Raw genomic sequence first — 18,193 nt, 5'->3', positions numbered from 1 at the left:
AGCTGCGATAGGAACTGCGCAATAGGTGCTCGGCGTTGTATAGGCCGTTATCCTGGAATGCATCTTCTGCTTGTTATGTTTAATTAACATTTCACATGAAGAACATTTCCTCAGAGAACAGAGTTATTCTTTATAGCATCTGAAACATGTTGTTTTATCACTTATCGAACACGTTTTTTATGAATTTAATACACGATCAGCATTTCGGAGAACGCACTTTACTAATGTGGCAGCGACGGCGGTTTTGTGGGCTAAAAGATGTTTCTGAGAAATCAATTCACTGAAATATAAAGAAAAAACACCCAGAGGCGAACGGTCTTTCTCTGACGTGGGCAGAGTTTTGTCAGGTGGAATGTGGAAGACAGGAAAATACATTTGGGTGATCGCCGGATGGGATGATGGAGGTTAGGATACCGATGTTGGCATAGCGGTAGAGAAAACGGGTGTGGTATAACACCCCGACAGTCAGGATTCCGACAGTCATTAGCCCGACGTCAGAATCTCGACTGCACGGACTAAGACACCGGGGGGGACGCAACCAAGCCCCTTCCGAGCTCACTGCGCTAGCCAGTTATTTTATTCTCCCTCTATCAGGGTCGTGGACCCCCACGAGTGAGAATACCCTCTGTGTTGGGCTTTTAGCAGTAGGGATTCCAACGTCGGGGTAACGACTGTCGGAATCCCAACTGCCGGTGAGTCCCCCGGCACCCAGAGAAGACCTTATACACTTATACCCCTTTTCACCTGACATGAAAAGCCCAGGTTTTTCACATGACCTCGTACCTACGTGGGATTTTTTTGTCATTGGTAACGGCTACAATTAAAAAAATCCCGGGTCCTGGGAATCTTATCCTGGTCACAAGAAGGGTTTTTCGCAGATCAGGTAAACTGCAGTGAAAATAGCTGCTGATTGGTCCTTCCTGGGCTGTGGAAGCTGATGTCACCAGAGAAGACGCTGGGATAGGCTGTTTTTAGCCCGGGAATACAGCGGAAATGGGAACATTGGAGAGCGAGACCTTACAGACTCCCAAGGAAAAAATTCTAGGTCTGACTCGGGATTTGGGTGGAAAAGGCACGGTGCCGGGATGGATGGGGAACATTTGAATTCTTCACTTGTTGCCTCTGTGACAATGCTGACCGTTCTGCTGTGCATTACTCTCACACTACAGCGTTATTGTGCTGACACGCACCTCATCTGCTGGCACATGCATCATCTGCTGACACACGCCTCATCTGCTGGCACATGCATTATCTGCTGACACACGCCTCATCTGCTGACACACGCCTCATCTGCTGGCACACGCCTCATACCATTGTGCTGACACATGCCTTATCTGCTGACACACGGCTTATCTGCTGACACAAGCCTCATACCATTGTGCTGACACACGCCTCATCTGCTGACACACGCCTCATACCATTGTGCTGACACATGCCTCATCTGCTGACACACGCCTCATACCATTGTGCTGACACACGCCTCATCTGCTGACACATGCCTCATCTGCTGAACACACACAACACTTCATCCTGGCACGTCACTGTGTTGTGCTGCAGTATATGGAGTCTGTTGTCACTAATGTGACGGCTGCGGTGTATATCTGTGTGCGTAGCCGGAACAAGCTGTATTCTGCCGGCCTCATCTAAACCCTGCTGTAACTTTTCCTGACATTTGTTAGCTTTGACATAGCCCCCACACATCACAGCGCACACGTGCAGCTTCCGCTCTTGTCACTCCATTTGTTAGCCCCCACACATCACAGCGCACACGTGCAGCTTCCGCTCTTGTCACTCCATTTGTTAGCCCCCACACATCACAGCGCACACGTGCAGCTTCCGCTCTTGTCACCCCATTTGTTAGCCCCGCCCCCCACACATCACAGCGCACACGTGCAGCTTCCGCTCTTGTCACTCCATTTGTTAGCCACCACACATCACAGCGCACACGTGCAGCTTCCGCTCTTGTCACTCCATTTGTTAGCCCCCACACATCACAGCGCACACGTGCAGCTTCCGCTCTTGTCACTCCATTTGTTAGCCCCCACACATCACAGCACACACGTGCAGCTTCCGCTCTTGTCACTCCATTTGTTAGCCCCCACACATAACAGCGCACACGGGCAGTACGGACGGTGTAATGGTTATATTACTGCCTCACAGCGCTGAGGTCATGGGTTCTATCCCCACCATGTGTTATATATACAGGCAGTACAGATGGTGTAATGGTTACATTACTGCCTCACAGCACTGAGATCATGGGTTCTATCCCCACCATGTGTTATATAAATACGGGGCAGTACGGATGGTGTAATGGTTACATTACTGCCTCACAGCACTGAGGTCATGGGTTCTATCCCCACCATGTGTTATATATACGGGGCAGTACGGACGGTATAATGGTTACATTACTGCCTCACAGCGCTGAGGTCATGGGTTCTATCCCCACCATGTGTTATATATACAGGCAGTACAGATGGTATAATGGTTACATTACTGCTTCACAGCACTGAGATCATGGGTTCTATCCCCACCATGTGTTATATAAATATGGGGCAGTACGGATGGTGTAATGGTTACATTACTGCCTCACAGCACTGAGGTCATGGGTTCTATCCCCACCATGTATTATATATTAGGGGCAGTACGGACGGTGTAATGGTTAGCATTACTGCCTCACAGCACTGAGGTCATGGGTTCTATCCTCACCATGTGTTATTTATATGGGGCAGTACGGATGGTGTAATGGTTAGCATTACTGCTTCACAGCACTGAGGTCATGGGTTCTATCCCCACCATGTGTTATATATACGGGGCAGTACGGATGGTGTAATGGTTACATTACTGCCTCACAGAGCTGAGGTCATGGGCTCTATCCCCACCATGTGTTATATATACGGGCAGTACGGATGGTATAATGGTTAGCATTACTGCCTCACAGCACCGAGGTCATGGGTTCTATCCCCACCATGTGTTATATATACGGGGCAGTACGGACGGTGTAGTGGTTAGCATTACTGCCTCACAGCACTGAGGTCATGGGTTCTATCCCCACCATGTGTTATATATACTGGTCAGTACGGATGGTGTAATGGTTAGCATTACTGCCTCACAGCACTGAGGTCATGGGTTCTATCCCCACCATGTGTTATATATACTGGGCAGTACAGATGGTGTAATGGTAGCATTACTGCCTCACAGCACTGAGGTCATTGGTTTGGGTCCCACCATGGCTCTAACTGTGCGGAGTTTGTATATTCTCCCCGTGCTTGCGTGGGTTTCCTCTGGGTACTCCGGTTTCCTCCCACAATCCAAAAATATACTGGTAGGTCAATTGGCTCCCAACAAATTTACTGGGGCAGGGACTGATGTGAATGTTCAAATATTCTCTGTACAGCGCTGCGGAATATGTGTGCGCTATATAAATAACTGGTTATAAATAAATATATATTTACCAACAGCCCTTATTTGTGGGCAGGCCTGTTGTACTAACCAACCTCATGCGCAGAGCAGGAGATGTTTAGCCGGGGGGTATGGGTCATTGGTTTGACACCAGGGGGACACCAATAGACGCAATGACAATCGGATATTTACTAACACTCGGTTTGTGAAATCGGACGAAAATTTATCGTACAAAAGCTTGATTGGCTTATCGACACACTGAATGATTGACAGGTGAGTCTGTGGGATAAATTAACAAAGACGGGAGTTCTATTGGAAATGGGATGGTTGCCCGTAGCAACCAATCAGATCTACTTCTTATTCATTTAGAACCTTCTGGAAGATAATAGATAGAATCTGATTGGTTGCTATGGGAAACATCCCAACTTCAACAGAACTTACCCCTGTGTGTGTTGGATATTCTGTTCCCGTTTGCCCTTGATCATTCATGTTTATCACAAAGTGGGTTACTGACCATACAGAACTATGACTTTGCACAATGGGCGGCTCTTCCGCAGAGCATACAGTACATTGGATATTGTTTTCTACTTTATACTGTATATAGAAGATTTATTTCAGGCTTGCCTACTTTTAAAGTCTCCTCTCCGGGAGAACCTGATGGCACTGAGCAGCATGTGCTGAGCAGGGGAGAGAGCATGGGCGTAACTAACTATTTTGCGCCCCCCCCCCCCCCCCCCGCCGCACGTTTTTTCTGCGCCCCCCACCCTCGCACACACCTAACCTGCCCCCCCCTTCTTACCCTTACCTGCACCCGCGGTCTGCGTCTCGCCCGGCTCTCTGCCGGGACCTGACTGACCGTCACGGTCCCGGCCGGCTCCTGCTGCTACACTGAAAACTGACTCTTAGAAAATTGCTGCCCCCATACTGCAGACAGAAAACTGTCTGCAGTATGGGGGCAGCCATTTTCTAATTGTCAGTTTTCATTGCAGCAGGAGCTGGCCGGGACCATGACGGTCAGGCAGGTCCCGGCAGAGAGCCGGGCAAAACACAGACCGCGGGTAACTATAGCCCCGCAGCCCCCCGGCGGCACCCCCAATTTCTCTGCGCCCCCTCGCCACCGCGGGGGCTGCGGAGCTATAGTTACGCCACTGGGAGAGAGGCTGTGCTGCTGCAGCAGCCTCTGCACTCTACTACCACTGTGCGATCTATGCAGCGGGGGAAGGGGTTAGGGACCTGGCCCCTCCATCAGTCATTAGCCTGACGTTGGGATCCGACTGGCTGGACTCAGACAGCGGGGCAAGTGCAACAAAGCCCCTTGTGGGCTCCCTACTCTCGCCACCTATTCTGTTCTCCCTCTATGGGGGTCGTGGAGCCCCACGAGGGAGAATAGCCGGTGGCCGTCGGGAAACTGTCCGGCAACCTGAGAAAAAACATCTGGATGCAATTTTTTGGGGTCACGGCAAATCCCACCCTATTAAATTTGTGCTTTTTGGATAAATGTGCAATTTTTGCTGTTTTTTTACCCAAAAATTGCATGTTCTACAAAATCGCACACTATTGCATCTTACCCTATATGTAGCGCTAAATCTCTGGATCTGGAAATACCGTCCCTGAAATGCAGCCATAAGTAGTGTTGCTGGTAGTTAATAATCCTGTTCCTAACAAAACAAGCCCAAAGATTGGACTGACCTCTTTTACTAGCTCAGAAGTCTGTGAGAGCATCACCTAGGAGACACTTGGTCCCCCTTCAGCCAGAGTTAGATTGACTTAACCCCGTAATTGCTGGAATAACAGTGGATTAAGTGCCAGACAAGACTCCTAACCCCCATGTGGTGTTGTTATAAGTCTGTATTACTAATAAGTAAACAGAACAAGCCTTGAGTTCCTCCATGTGTGGAAGACGCAGCTGGGTACATTGTGTATATCTGCAGTGCTTGGAAACTTTTTTTGTTAATTTATTTTAGCTGTTCTTGTTTGTATATAAATCTATGCACCAGAAATACACAACTACATGTTGTTTCCTTGTGTATTATGGTCGCTGGAGGAAGACCAGGACGGGTTGGAAAAGTTTCACAGTGTCTAGTTGAGCCCAAAAGTTCGACATGGAAAAAAAAGTTGACATATGCAAGAGGTCAAATAGTTTTTTGTTGTTGTTTTTTTTTTAGGTCTTTGGAGTGTAAATTTTTGACATGGACCCCCAATTAGTGTACCGCAGGGTATGGGACATTGGGTTGACCCAATTTAGCCGACAGGGCTGGAAGCTCAACACAAGCATTAGATCGACAATGGGAAGGTCAACATGAGTTTTTCACGTCCTGAATGTTGACACTGTTGACATGGAAACTGTCTAAGTGTACCACGTCCACTCACCATGCTTCGGGCACCGTGCCTCACTGTGCTTGGCGCACTATTTCATTCTCCCACCATGCCGTAGTGGATGGTAGGACATGAAATACCGTCATGTCACCTCAAATAAAAACCGTATGAAAACTCATTTCAACCTTATGTTGTGTCGACCACCAACATGTTGATCTTTTTACGAATATTGACCTTATTTCTCTCAAATACCAACTAGAACATGGCACCACCATGACTGTACATACTGTATGCCCCTGCTGTGTGAAAGAAATCCCTGTGACTGGGATAACGATGTGGGCACGATGGTGGAATAATCCTGCGACCATTTTAAAGGACACAAAACAAACTGGGGGAATAAGGTCCCAAACTGATGTATTAATTACAACAATACAGCCAAATCACTTTGTACCATACTTTGTATGATGAAGCGGTGGCATTCCAGTTATTGTGGAACTACAAGTCCCAGCAGTTCCACAACAGCTGGAGAGTTATTGGCTTCCAGTCCCTGCTAGAAAGTGAAGCTGCTCATTTCTGTGTAAAGATGGACATAGGACGGGCATTGCCCTGGCATAGAGACTAGCATGGCATGCAACCATCGATCCTAAAAAAAAGTGAGCTAGATTTTTGCATGCCCAAGGGAGCACCGCCGATGGGTCAGTTTTTCTACTCGTGAAAAATAAGCATTGATGGCAGTCACATTGCAATCCCAGCCAGGGCAGCCGAGAGGAATGCCGGGCCCCGGTAAAATTTTGGGGGCGTGGCCTAAGTGTGTGTGTGTTGTGGGAACCTCCCACACTCAGGCCACGCCCCCAAAATGTTTAGAGGAGGGTGAAAGAAAACTCTAAAAACTGTAATCTCAGAAGTAGCACACACCTACAGCATGTGCTGTGCTGACTGCAGGCTCAGCATGACCTCTCACGCTGTCAGTGAGACACTCATGCTGAGCCTGCTGTCAGCACAGCACATGCTGTAGAAGTGTGTGCTACTGTTGCTACCCGGGAGGGATGGAGGGGGAAGGGAGGGGTCAGACCAGGGCCCCTGCGGGGCCCCTCCAGCAAGCATGGGCCCGGGTAATTAGTACCCGCTCCCCCCCTCTCTCGGCTCCCCTGATCCCAGCATCAAATGTCAAAAGCATCTTTAATGGATTGCAAACATCGATGTTTGCGATCTATCAGTTTTTGATGCCTATGCGTATTTCTGTGTAAGGGACACAATCTACACTTAGGTAAAAGCCTTGCTCTGTGTGCTGACCATGGCCGGACTGGCCATCTGGCACTGCTGGCAAATGCAAGAAGGGGCGATGGCCGTGTGGGCTGATTTTTTGCATCCATTTTTTCATCCTGTGCTGAGCGGCCACGTTATTGGCATATTGAAATCATGATGCACCAGTCTGAGCAGCGCGTGTGGGGGGAGCTGCGCGGCGCGTGTGGGGGGAGCTGCGCGGCGCGTGTGGGGGGAGCTGAGGGACCGGCCACTTGATAGAGCAGGACCACATCTTTAATATCCTATGGGAGGGAGAAAGTGTTGTGTCAAGCCTCTGATTTCATTTATCTAGCACAGTGTGGTAAAAGATAGAAGCCGATTGGTTACTCTGTAATTGGGCCTACACACGTAGAGATTTATGGGGTATTTTCTAAGCGATCTCACTAGAAAATACCCCACATCGCTACATGTGTAGCGGAATTGGGATGCGCGGCCCTGTGTGTTGCCATCGGCACGGTGATTTATATCTAGCAGGCAGATAAATCTGTTATCGCCGATGTCAGGGCCTCACTGATTGATCGCTCAGCGACACATCGCTGTGCGGCGCTGTTTGCCCAGTTATCTAGCATGGCTCAGAACGCAGCACATCTCCCCGTGTGTACGCCCCATAGTTCCGTTGCTAGAATTTTGTTATTAGTGTTGTCAATTTGGAATGTTACATATTACATATTTTTCAAACTTAAGCGATGCTTGAAACTTTTCTGACTTTGCTTTGGAAAGTCCCTGAGAATTTCTTGTGTATATATTTACTGCTTTTTTTTCATCAAAATGTTACTATGGTGACCACAAAATTCTAGATACAATACTGACCCTTCTTCCTATTGAGTTACAAAAGAAAACAAATGATTACGTTACAGAGATTCTGAATCCCAATTCACTCTCTTCTAATTGTGTTAAGGGAATCATAGAACAATTAAGATTTCAATTAATTCATGTAATGAAGGGCATTTTACTCTTTATCTAGCGCTGTACAATTCTGTACTTTCTGCTACATTGTTATCAGCCACCATGAATTAATCAGAGGCTGGAATCCGTATTACAGGAATGCAGGACGGTGCTCACAGAGCCGCAGGAGGAGCAGACTCAGTAGGAGTAAATGTCAGCACATTGGGGATTACTATAGATAGTAGGGAGGACGCCTGTCTCTGGCAGGGGGCAGTACGAGCACTGTCCATTGTGTCATGTGCACAGTTACAATTGGGCTTTGTTATCCATAGAATAGAATTACAATACACTGAATGTTTGTGTACACGCGCAGGGTGGAGGGCGAAGAGGGGGGGGGGGGGGGGTTTCTGCAGCTGCATTTTACAAAAATATATTATGTTTTGGGAACTTAATATTTTGAAAAGGAAAAACTGCTTTTAAATATCACATCAGAGCTAATTACTGGGTCCATGCCAGTTTGCTGCCGGTTTGACCCGGTAAATGGTGCGATGTGAAAGGGGTTACCGGTTACAGCAAACGGTAGCAACACTTTGAGGTGTGAACAGGTTAATTGGGTCGAGCGAGGAGGCGGCGGCGCTTGAAGCAGCACCAGCTCTCCTCCCCCACCCCCGATGATGCTCTGCCGTGCCCCCGGCTGATGTCATGGAACCGGCAATATTGCCGGTTCGCTCATGAGATGTGAACAGACCGCACATGCAGGGTCACACCAGGACTCAACCATTTCAAAGTCCCGGTGTGACCCTGCATTTGTAGTCTGAAAGCGGTATTATCAGACCTGATCACTTTGGCGCAATTTAGCAGCGCTCCGCGACCAGATAGCCACCTCCCTGCTAAAGTGAAATATTCCCCTGGGAAACCAGCAAAAGGCTTGCAAAAATATCGCAGATCTGCGATCAGCGGCAAATCCACAACTCACGCACCATCGGATGATTTCCCCAGTGTGCGCAGTCTGTGTGTAACCCAGGACCTACCCGGCCAGTGCGATAGCAGCAGGATGCTCAGGCCGGAACTCACTGAAATGCTTGGGCACGCCTGCGGTTTCCATGACACTCCCAGACATGGCGGGTTACCACCCACAAGCGCTGGCTTCCTGTCAATCAACCTGCGAACGGCCAGCGACCAGTAAAGACGCTGGACCTCAGGAAGGCCTGGCGTATACTTCGATAATTGCCTGAACATTCGCAGTCCAGCGATCAGGTTTGAATAACCCCTAAGAGAGGATACAAATATCTCTGTCACAGATGAATTCCGCCTTTTCCGAGATGTTAATATGATAACACTGATGTAAGATTATTGCTGAAACCCCCAACATCTAATTATACGGTTCCGGTTGCAGCCTAAACTAGTGTAAAATGTTGGTATAATACGGCCATTAAATAGGCATACATTGGGTTGACCACTGAAGGAAGGTTGACACAAGCATTAGGTCAACAATGGGAAGGTCAACAGTCAAAAAGACGACAAGCGAGGGGACTCGGTACGTAGATGGTGCCCATGTCGACTGTGACATTCTGGACGAAAAAAAAGTGAAAAACTCACGTTGACCTCTTGTGATCCCTCAGATGTGAGTGTTGGGAATCTGGAAGTAATGAGGACTGTTGACAATAGGATGTCATGTTAAATATTTAAATCCAAATTTGAACCAATACCAGGGGCCAGATTGGCTATAGACAGTGTCGGACTGGGACATCTGGGATTGCAGTGATAGGGGCCCTTGTTTAGGGGTGTGGCTAATCTCCAGAGGGGGTGTGACCAACTGCAGCGGTGGGTTGGCTAACCATTAGGAGTGTCTGGCCTGGGCCCCAATGTTAGGGATGCAGTTATAGGGCGGGATTCTCTATTACAGAAATGCGGTAAAAACCCCGTTATCGGGGTTTTTACCGCATTTCTGTATTCTCTAATGTCCCTCCGCAGTGTCACCGCTGCAGAGGGAATCGCCAGCAAAAGCTGGCGGTTCCCTGCAGAAGCCTATGGGCTTCTTACCGCAGCGCTGTGTGAGGGATCCGTCACGGATCCCTCCCAGCATGCCCCGCGGCCGGCGCGTCAGTCTGCGCATGCTTAGACGGACTCCCGGGTCATAGACCCGGAAGTCCAGCAACGGCGCCGCATCGCAAGGGACAGCTCTTACCGCAAGAGTTGTCCCTTGCGTTAATGACCGCATATTTTACAGAATATGCGGTCATTAGAAATGCGGTGGCCGGCGAAGAGGGCTGCGAATTTTAGAGAATCCCGCCCATAATCCGGTCGGAATCCAGGTGTTCAAAAGCCAGACCGCCGAAATCCCGACACTTTCTCCCTCTATGGGTGTCCATGACACCCATAGAGGGAGAATAAATTAGTGTGCCGAGTGTAGCAAGGCACCGAGCCCTCTGCGTGGCGAGGGGGGGGTTTGTTAACCCAAAATGGGGGGGGGGGCACTGCCCGAATTTGCGGCAGGGGGCGGAAGATTAATAGTTACGCCACTGATCACACACCCTCCCATATCATGCTTAGGCACGTTTAGCGTTTTCCCGGACACTCTCAGCATCTTCCTAGGCACGCCTGCATTATTCTCCGCACTCCCACTAAACAGCCGGGTACCACCCACAAACGCCTACTTCCTGCCAATCACCTTGCAAACAGCGTGCGTATACAAACAGTAGCAGGATTTTATCGCAGGACGGCATCGCGCATGTGTACTATGGGCCGTACGCAGATGCAGCGTAAGTCGTTTGAATCCGTGGCCATGTGATCAGGCCTGAATTACCCCCCATAGTCCCGGCAACAAAGAAGTGTCTTTTGCGGATCATTGATCAAGATGAATTCCGGAACTGTAGACATGTGACATGTATGAAATAAGCCCATTGATTCTCTCATAGAAACACATGCAGTAAAATAAAGGGAATAGGGCGAAAGTAAAAACATGCGTCTAAAAATACAGTTGTTATTTATGGCGGCCGGCTCAGCGGATGTGCGCATAATGACCACAGGTATCAGAGATTCTAGCTGGGAGAACCTCAATTACGTTTACGTCTGTTTGACAAGTTAGCGCGGAGAATCGCTTCAGCCAAGACACATTCTTCCTTTTCATTATCTGAGTATCTGTCAAATGTCAGGAAAACATAAGCATAACCTATTTCTCCAGAGGGAGGCGAGGGCTGACCTCTCTAATGTTCTCCGAGAAGCCGGCCTCTCGTGATGATTACCATATGTTTTTTAGGGAAAACAAGATAATTGACAGAGTTGCTTCATAACGCGACGCGGCGCTGTGCTGCGGGCCCGGGGAGCTGGCGCGTGCGCAGCCTGGAGGCTACAATTCTGCAGTGCATGATCTCGGGAACCAACCTGGATCACACATACTGGCACCAAATTCTGCTCCGTGCCAGCCTTGTGCCATCACTGGAGATTAGCTGCCAGATCATCACTTCATTTCTATTATATATCATTTATAGAATGCACATTAGCAACACGTACGAGTGTGCTGCCGGATTATACATTTCGGGGGGTATTCGGGTTGGTTCGCAAGGCTGGTTGATACGATGTCCCACCATTCGCATGTCAGAGGGAACCTCCCACATCTTTCAATGGTCGCCGACCAGCGAAAGATGTTGAAGGTGTACGCATATGGAAGTGTGCTATGAGCAACCTTACATATGAGTGCACGTTCAGGAGGAAGTGGGCGGGCAGCTCACATCCGGTGATGTCATTTGCCCGCCCCCCACCGCATGTCCGTCACGGCTGCCTGAGAACATCCATGAAATGCGCATGCGCAAACTAAAAACATCGGCCCCGTCGACACGGCTTAGGTTGACACATGGTATAGGTTGACATGCCTAAGGTCAACATTGTTGGAAGGTCAACACAACCATTAGGTTGACAATGGGAAAGTCGACAGTCAAAACAGTCGACATGAGGTTTTGGCATTTTTGTTGAGCCGACATGTGCCGACTGGCGGTATTTCGTGCCTTGCCATCCACTACGGCGTGGAGGGAGAATAAAATAGTGTGCCGAGCGCAGCGAGCCGTGCGAGGGGACGCGGGACACTTTGACGTTGTCCATGTCGACCATATCCGTGGAAAAAACTGCGGAAAACATTGTCGACCTATGCTTGTGTTGACCTGCAAAACATGCACTGTTGGTAGCTCTCGGGGACTAGGGTTGGCTACCCCAGGTCGACACAATGACCCATAGAAGAGACAGTACAGAATGTGAGCAGCAGATTTACTAAAACTTATTTAAGAAAACTGCTCCAAACCCTTCAGTCATACCACCAACTGGCATCATGTCCTGCAGCGGGGGTAAAGGGCAGTTGGGAGAGTCTCTGTCCATCGCTGTTCCGCTTGGCAGGACCAGGGGGGATGGGCCAGAAGCTGACATATCTGACCATGCCCCCATAGTGGCGACTCCGGAGGCGTGGCTTGTAGGAGCGGCTTCCCCGCAAACCATTTTCAAAGCCCCACCTTACTCAACTACCCAAAGTGCGGGGATTGCTGCTGTGTCGCTGTGGGCTACCGGTCTCCCCGGCTCCCTGCTGTTTTGTGACTCCGGTGCAGTAATGTGATGCTGATGCTCACTTAACAGCACCGGGGGTCACAGGAGTAGGAAGCCCTGAAGACTGGCAGCACTGCTGGAGCCCATCCCTCAGGTACGGTAAGTATGAATCAGCTGCGTGTGTGTGAGGGGGGAAGTCGCAGCACGTGGGGGCAGATTTGTTGCGCAGGTGGTAACGGCGTTGTTGACAGCAGCAGTGCATGCACAGTACAGAATGGAGTGGTTTTTCATAGCTCTGTCCCTGCATGCGATCATTTATTCATCCCTGCGATATAGTCAGTTATTGCACTGCGAGTCGGGCCACTATTATCTCAGCACATCCGCAGAGATGGCAATCATACACTACCAGGGAAGTCCAGGAACAGGGCATGTTCTCCCTCATGGAGAGGGTCAGGTAGGCAAGCCTGCATTATTAGTGTGACAAGGTCAATGTCATTGGTTACTTCAGTAGTTCCCAGCTGTGGGGTAGATGTATTAACATTCGATCAGGGGAATATGCGCTATCCCCGTGTGTTATGTCAGGGGATAGCGCTTCCCCTGATCTATGACACCCGCTGTGCGGGTATCTAACGTGCGGCTGTGCAGGGCAGGAGGCATAGCGCAGGGACGATATTTTATACTGCGCGTCCCAATCGACTTCGACAGCTGCAGGTGGCGATGCCCTATACTCACAGCAGGGACAGTGCAGTCCCTGCTGCTGGATCTGAGCTGCGCTGGGGATCTCACGTGAGTAGTGAGATCCCGCACGTGCCCAGTACCGCTAGCTGGGGGGAAGCAGACAGCGCGTCAGTGTTAAGTGATGCGCTGTCAGCTGGAGGAGGCATCGCCGGAAGGGGGGAGTTATCGCTCCGCTGCTTCGGCAGGCAAGATGTTAGTACATCTTGTCGGTCTCCCCTCCTGCTTCGCCTCAATAATGGCGAAGCAAGAAGTGTTATAGCGGCGCTTAACGCACCGCTTTAATAAATCTACCCCTCAGTGCTGTGGCTCCCTGGGGTGCCTCAGGGTACTTGCAGGGGTGCCCTGGATTGGTGATCCCGGACCAATTCAAATTATTTACGGTCAATGTAATACATACTTGCCGACTTTTTAATACTCCTCTCCGGGAGAAAGGGTGGTGGGACGTGGCTTCATTTGGGGGCAGAGCAAGACTGACATCACCAAACCCTGCCCCCATGACAGCCACATTCATTTGCGGGTCCATGGATGGGGGAGGGGCTAAAATGACACACAATGACGCAATTTGCGTCATTTTAGCCACGCCCCCTCCCTGCAGACCCGCGAAAATCAGAGTTTTATACCACGGGGAAGGGGGGACTATGGGACTGTGCGGGAGACTTGCCCACCTTCCCGGGGGGCCAGGAGGGGACCCGAATTGTGGGACCCTCCCAGCCATTCCCGGAGGGTAGGCAAGTATGATGTAATAGACAAAACCAGTGCTGGTGGCTGCCAATCATAACATATTTGGATAAACAGAAGAAAACCCTGTTCCTTCCCCATCACTCACCCTAAAGATGACATATACACACAATTTACTTAACTTTATATTTTTGTACATTTCTTTTTTGACCTACAATAGTGGTGAAAATATTCTGATACTCTAGGGCACCAACTGTTGTGAAACTACACATCCCACTCACTTGTACCACCTAAACAGTATTATGAGTATATAGCAATGGAGCAGGAACAATACCAGTAACACATGTCTGTCATCGTCATATACCTGCACAAGTGCGGCCGCACAAATCCGGGTCTGCTCCGTCGAATCAGGAGACGAACTCGTTACTGCAGAACCGTCTCTATGAAAGTGATAGCAGCTGGACTAAGTAATTGCATTTTTGTACAAGGGACGGTGTCTGACCCTGTAGGAGAACCGACTTAATCAGTACAATTAAGCGTTTGATTAAGTGGTATGCTGACTTCGGGGACACTGTAGTACTGAACCTCAAAGGTGGTTTCAGATAAATCTGAGCAGCTATTCCTGACAGCCCAAGTACTTGCATGCCAGGCCAAGTATTAATGCTACAATATAAAGGCTGCAGGGAAATAATTTCTAACTGCTTTGCATAAAGGAAAGAGTCCTACACCCATAATGTATCATTAGAAATATCTATTCTCCGGTAATTGGTGATGAGTACAGTGAATATTCACCTGTCGCTGTGCTGCTAAATCCACTTCAGGGTTAGACTAGCCTGGTCTGATAGTCTGAAAATAGAAGATATTTATAATATATTGACGCTAAGGCACATAGAGCGACATGTACTAAGACTTGAGTGGGATGCGGTCATTTGGACCTACAGCATGATGGTCGACAGTCATTAGGTCGACATGGGTAAAAGGTCGACATGGGTCTAGTTTGACATGATTCTAGGTCAAAAGGTCATTAGTTCGACAGGTCTTTAAAGGGACTGACATTGATAAAGTCCTGAGAGAGGACGAAACGCGTTAGGCTGAACAACCATCCTGTCCTGCTTGTATGGTGAGGAGAGGTGCATGACCTTACCTCATATTTGGAAAGAACACCCAAACCATTGGGTGTGAGGAACTGTATAGCCATTACCCATTGAGTTAACTATTATTTGTATACTACTACCCCAGAGCCAGGGCCGTTTCTAGAGGCGGACAAGCCGTGCAGCAGCCCGGGGCGCCGCACGGCTTGTCCGCCTCTGTTAACAGCTAGGGCGCCCGGCAGCTCCCCCCAACGCTGCTGCAGCCGCCGCCACCTCAATTCCTCCGCCTCTCCCCGGCCGCCTCGACAAGATCAGGCGCTCACTGATTTCCCAGGGGAGGGGAGCGGAACGCATCTTGCGTCTCTCCTTCCCCTCGCTCACTGGGGCCTGGCTGTCAGCCAATCAGAGAGCGCCCGCGGGCCGACAGCCAATCAGGAGCCAGCCCGCGAGGCATGAATGGCTGGCGGCTCAGGGACAAGGGGAAGAAGAGACGCGCGATGCGCTCTCCTCCCATGGAAAGAAGAAGCAGCATCAGCAGCACTACCACCAACACCAGCGATGGCTGCAGCGGGGGACTGGAGGGGGAGACCCAGGGCCACAGTAAGTTGTGGCACTTTGGGGGCATATGTGTGGCACTGTAGGGGCATAGCTGTGGCACTGTGGGGGCATATCTGGCACTGTAGGAGCAAATGTGTGGCACTGTGAAGACATACAGTATCTGTGGCACTGTGGGGGTATATCTGTGGCACTGTAGGGGCATATATGTGGCACTGTGAAGGCATATCTGTGGCACTGTGGGGGCATATTTGGCATTGTGGGGGCATATGTGTCACTGTAGGGGCATATATTTGTCACTGTGGGGGCATATCTGTGGCACTGTGGGGGCATATCTGGCACTGTGGGGGCATATGTGTGGCACTGTGGGGGTATATCTGTGGCACTGTGGGGGTATATCTGTGGCACTGTGGGGGCATATACGTATGGCACTGTTGGGGCATATCTGGCACTGTGGGGGCATATTAGTAAATGGCATCAGTTGTACGGCAGCGGTGCCTGGGGCATAATGTGTAATAGGCATTACGGTGTGGGGAGTATTGTGTAATTGCCATCACAGTGTGGGGTATAATGGGCATCACAGTGTGGGATCTAATGGGCATTATGGTGTGCGACATAATGTGTAATTGTCATCACGGTGTGCGACATAATGTGTAATTGTCATCATGGTGTGCGGCGTAATATGTAATTGTCATCACAGTGTGCGGCGTAATGTGTAATTGTCATCACAGTGTGCGGCGTAATGTGTAATTGTCATCACAGTGTGCGGCGTAATGTGTAATTGTCATCACAGTGTGCGGCGTAATGTGTAATCACTGATAAATAGTGTATAATGATTTAAGTAGTCTGTCATTGTTTGGCCTTGATCTGTGAGGCGTCTAGGTCACTGTGTGGGCCTTTTTATTTTTATGTCACTGTGTGGCCTTCAGCCCACCAACTTAAGTGCGGGAGGACAATGACAATTCCTACGGTAACCAATGTCGGAACATGCAGGTTGCAAAAGTGAGATGTAAGGTAATTGTTTTCCTGCTAGACCATGCCCTTATATTAAGCCACACCCCTTTAAAAATAAACCACGCCCCCTATTTTGTCGTGCAATTTCTTCCGTATGTTTGGGGGGGGGGGCGCATTTTTATTTCTTTGCCCTGGGGCTAAATTGTCTAGAAACGGCCCTGCCCAGAGCGCACCATTACTTGTTGTGAATTGAGACATTATTGGTGCAGCTAAAGGAAGGTCGCCTGTTCCGGAGGGCTGTTTAATCATATATCACTATAGAGTTAGATTATAAGAGTGTGCCTGAAATATGGTGAGCACAGCGAGGCTATGTCATACAGTAGCCTGTATTCACTGAGACAGAGGGGCTGGGAGCGCTGGCTATGCCCCCAAAGTGATGGAAAACTAGGGCGTGGCTTGCAGCTGCAGCATCCCTGCGAGACCACACCCATTGTTATAGGCCATACACCCTTTAAGGGTTGAAATGTTGGGAGGTATGCAGTAAGTAGGCCAGGGATTCATATCAGGAACCAGGCACAGTTATCAGGCAATCCCATCTCAAGAGGTCCTTATTCTGGTTCACTCGCAAAGGCAAATTCCTTCTCAAATGGACAAAACGAACCATGTGCACTGCAGGTGGGGCAGATGTAACATGTGCAGAGAGAGTTAGATTTGGGTGAGTAATTTTGTTTCTTTGCAGGGAAAATACTGACTGCTTTATTTTTACACTGCAATATAGATCTCAGTATGAAGTAAAACCCCACCCAAATCTAATTCTCTCTGCACAAATTACATCTGCCCCACCTGCAGTGCACATGATTTTGTACATTTGAGAAGGAATTTGCCTTTGCGGGTGAACCAGAATAAGGTGGCAGACCAGTGTCTTAAGGCCCCCATACATTAGGCCGACTTGTCCTAGGGACAAGTCGGACCCAATTTACCTGCGAGCCGCCCGGCAGCTCCCCGGGAGGCTCACATACAATTTGGCACTTGATGTGCCATTTTTTACATGGGATAAATCGCATGCGATTTATCCCATGTAAAAAAAAACCTGGGAGCTGCAGGGCGGTGAGGAGTAGTGGGGGCGGGCAGCGGCGGCGGTGGTGGGGGCGGGCAGTGGCGGCCAGCGGTGGTGGGGGCAGGCGGCGGGTGCGGTGAGCGCTGCTGACCTGGCCGGGCAGTGTACTTACACATAGCAGCAGCGGGGACGGGACGCGTAGTGGCGGCTATTATATTTTTTAAATACTTGTCAAATGACCGGCCGCTCTCTGATTGGCCGGAGAGCTCTCAGCCAATCAGAGAGCGGCCGGTCATTTGACAAGTATTTTAAAAATATAATAGCCGCCACTGCGCTGCCCGTCCCCGCTGCTGCTATGTGTAAGTACACTGCCCGGCCAGGTCAGCAGCGCTCACCGCACCCGCCGCCCGCCCCCACCACCGCCCGGCCAGGTCAGTCAGCAGCACTCGCCGGTGCTCAGGGACCCGCTGCCCCGGTGTCTGCATGCATATGCCTGTCAGGTGGCAGGCATATGCATACAGGGAGGTCGGACGTGATCGTATGTACAGACCGTCTGACCTCCCTGATCCGGTCCGATGCGCACGGGACAGCGCATCGGATCGGATCAGATATCACACACCTACGATTTTGGGCCGATTTCACCCGATTATCGGCACAAAGTGCCGAAATCGGATGAAATCGTCCC

The sequence above is a fragment of the Crinia signifera genome, chromosome 9 (assembly GCF_055691185.1).
Source record: "Crinia signifera chromosome 9, ASM5569118v1, whole genome shotgun sequence".
NCBI classification, from domain to species: domain Eukaryota; kingdom Metazoa; phylum Chordata; class Amphibia; order Anura; family Myobatrachidae; genus Crinia; species Crinia signifera.
This window is presented reverse-complemented; position numbering follows the sequence as displayed.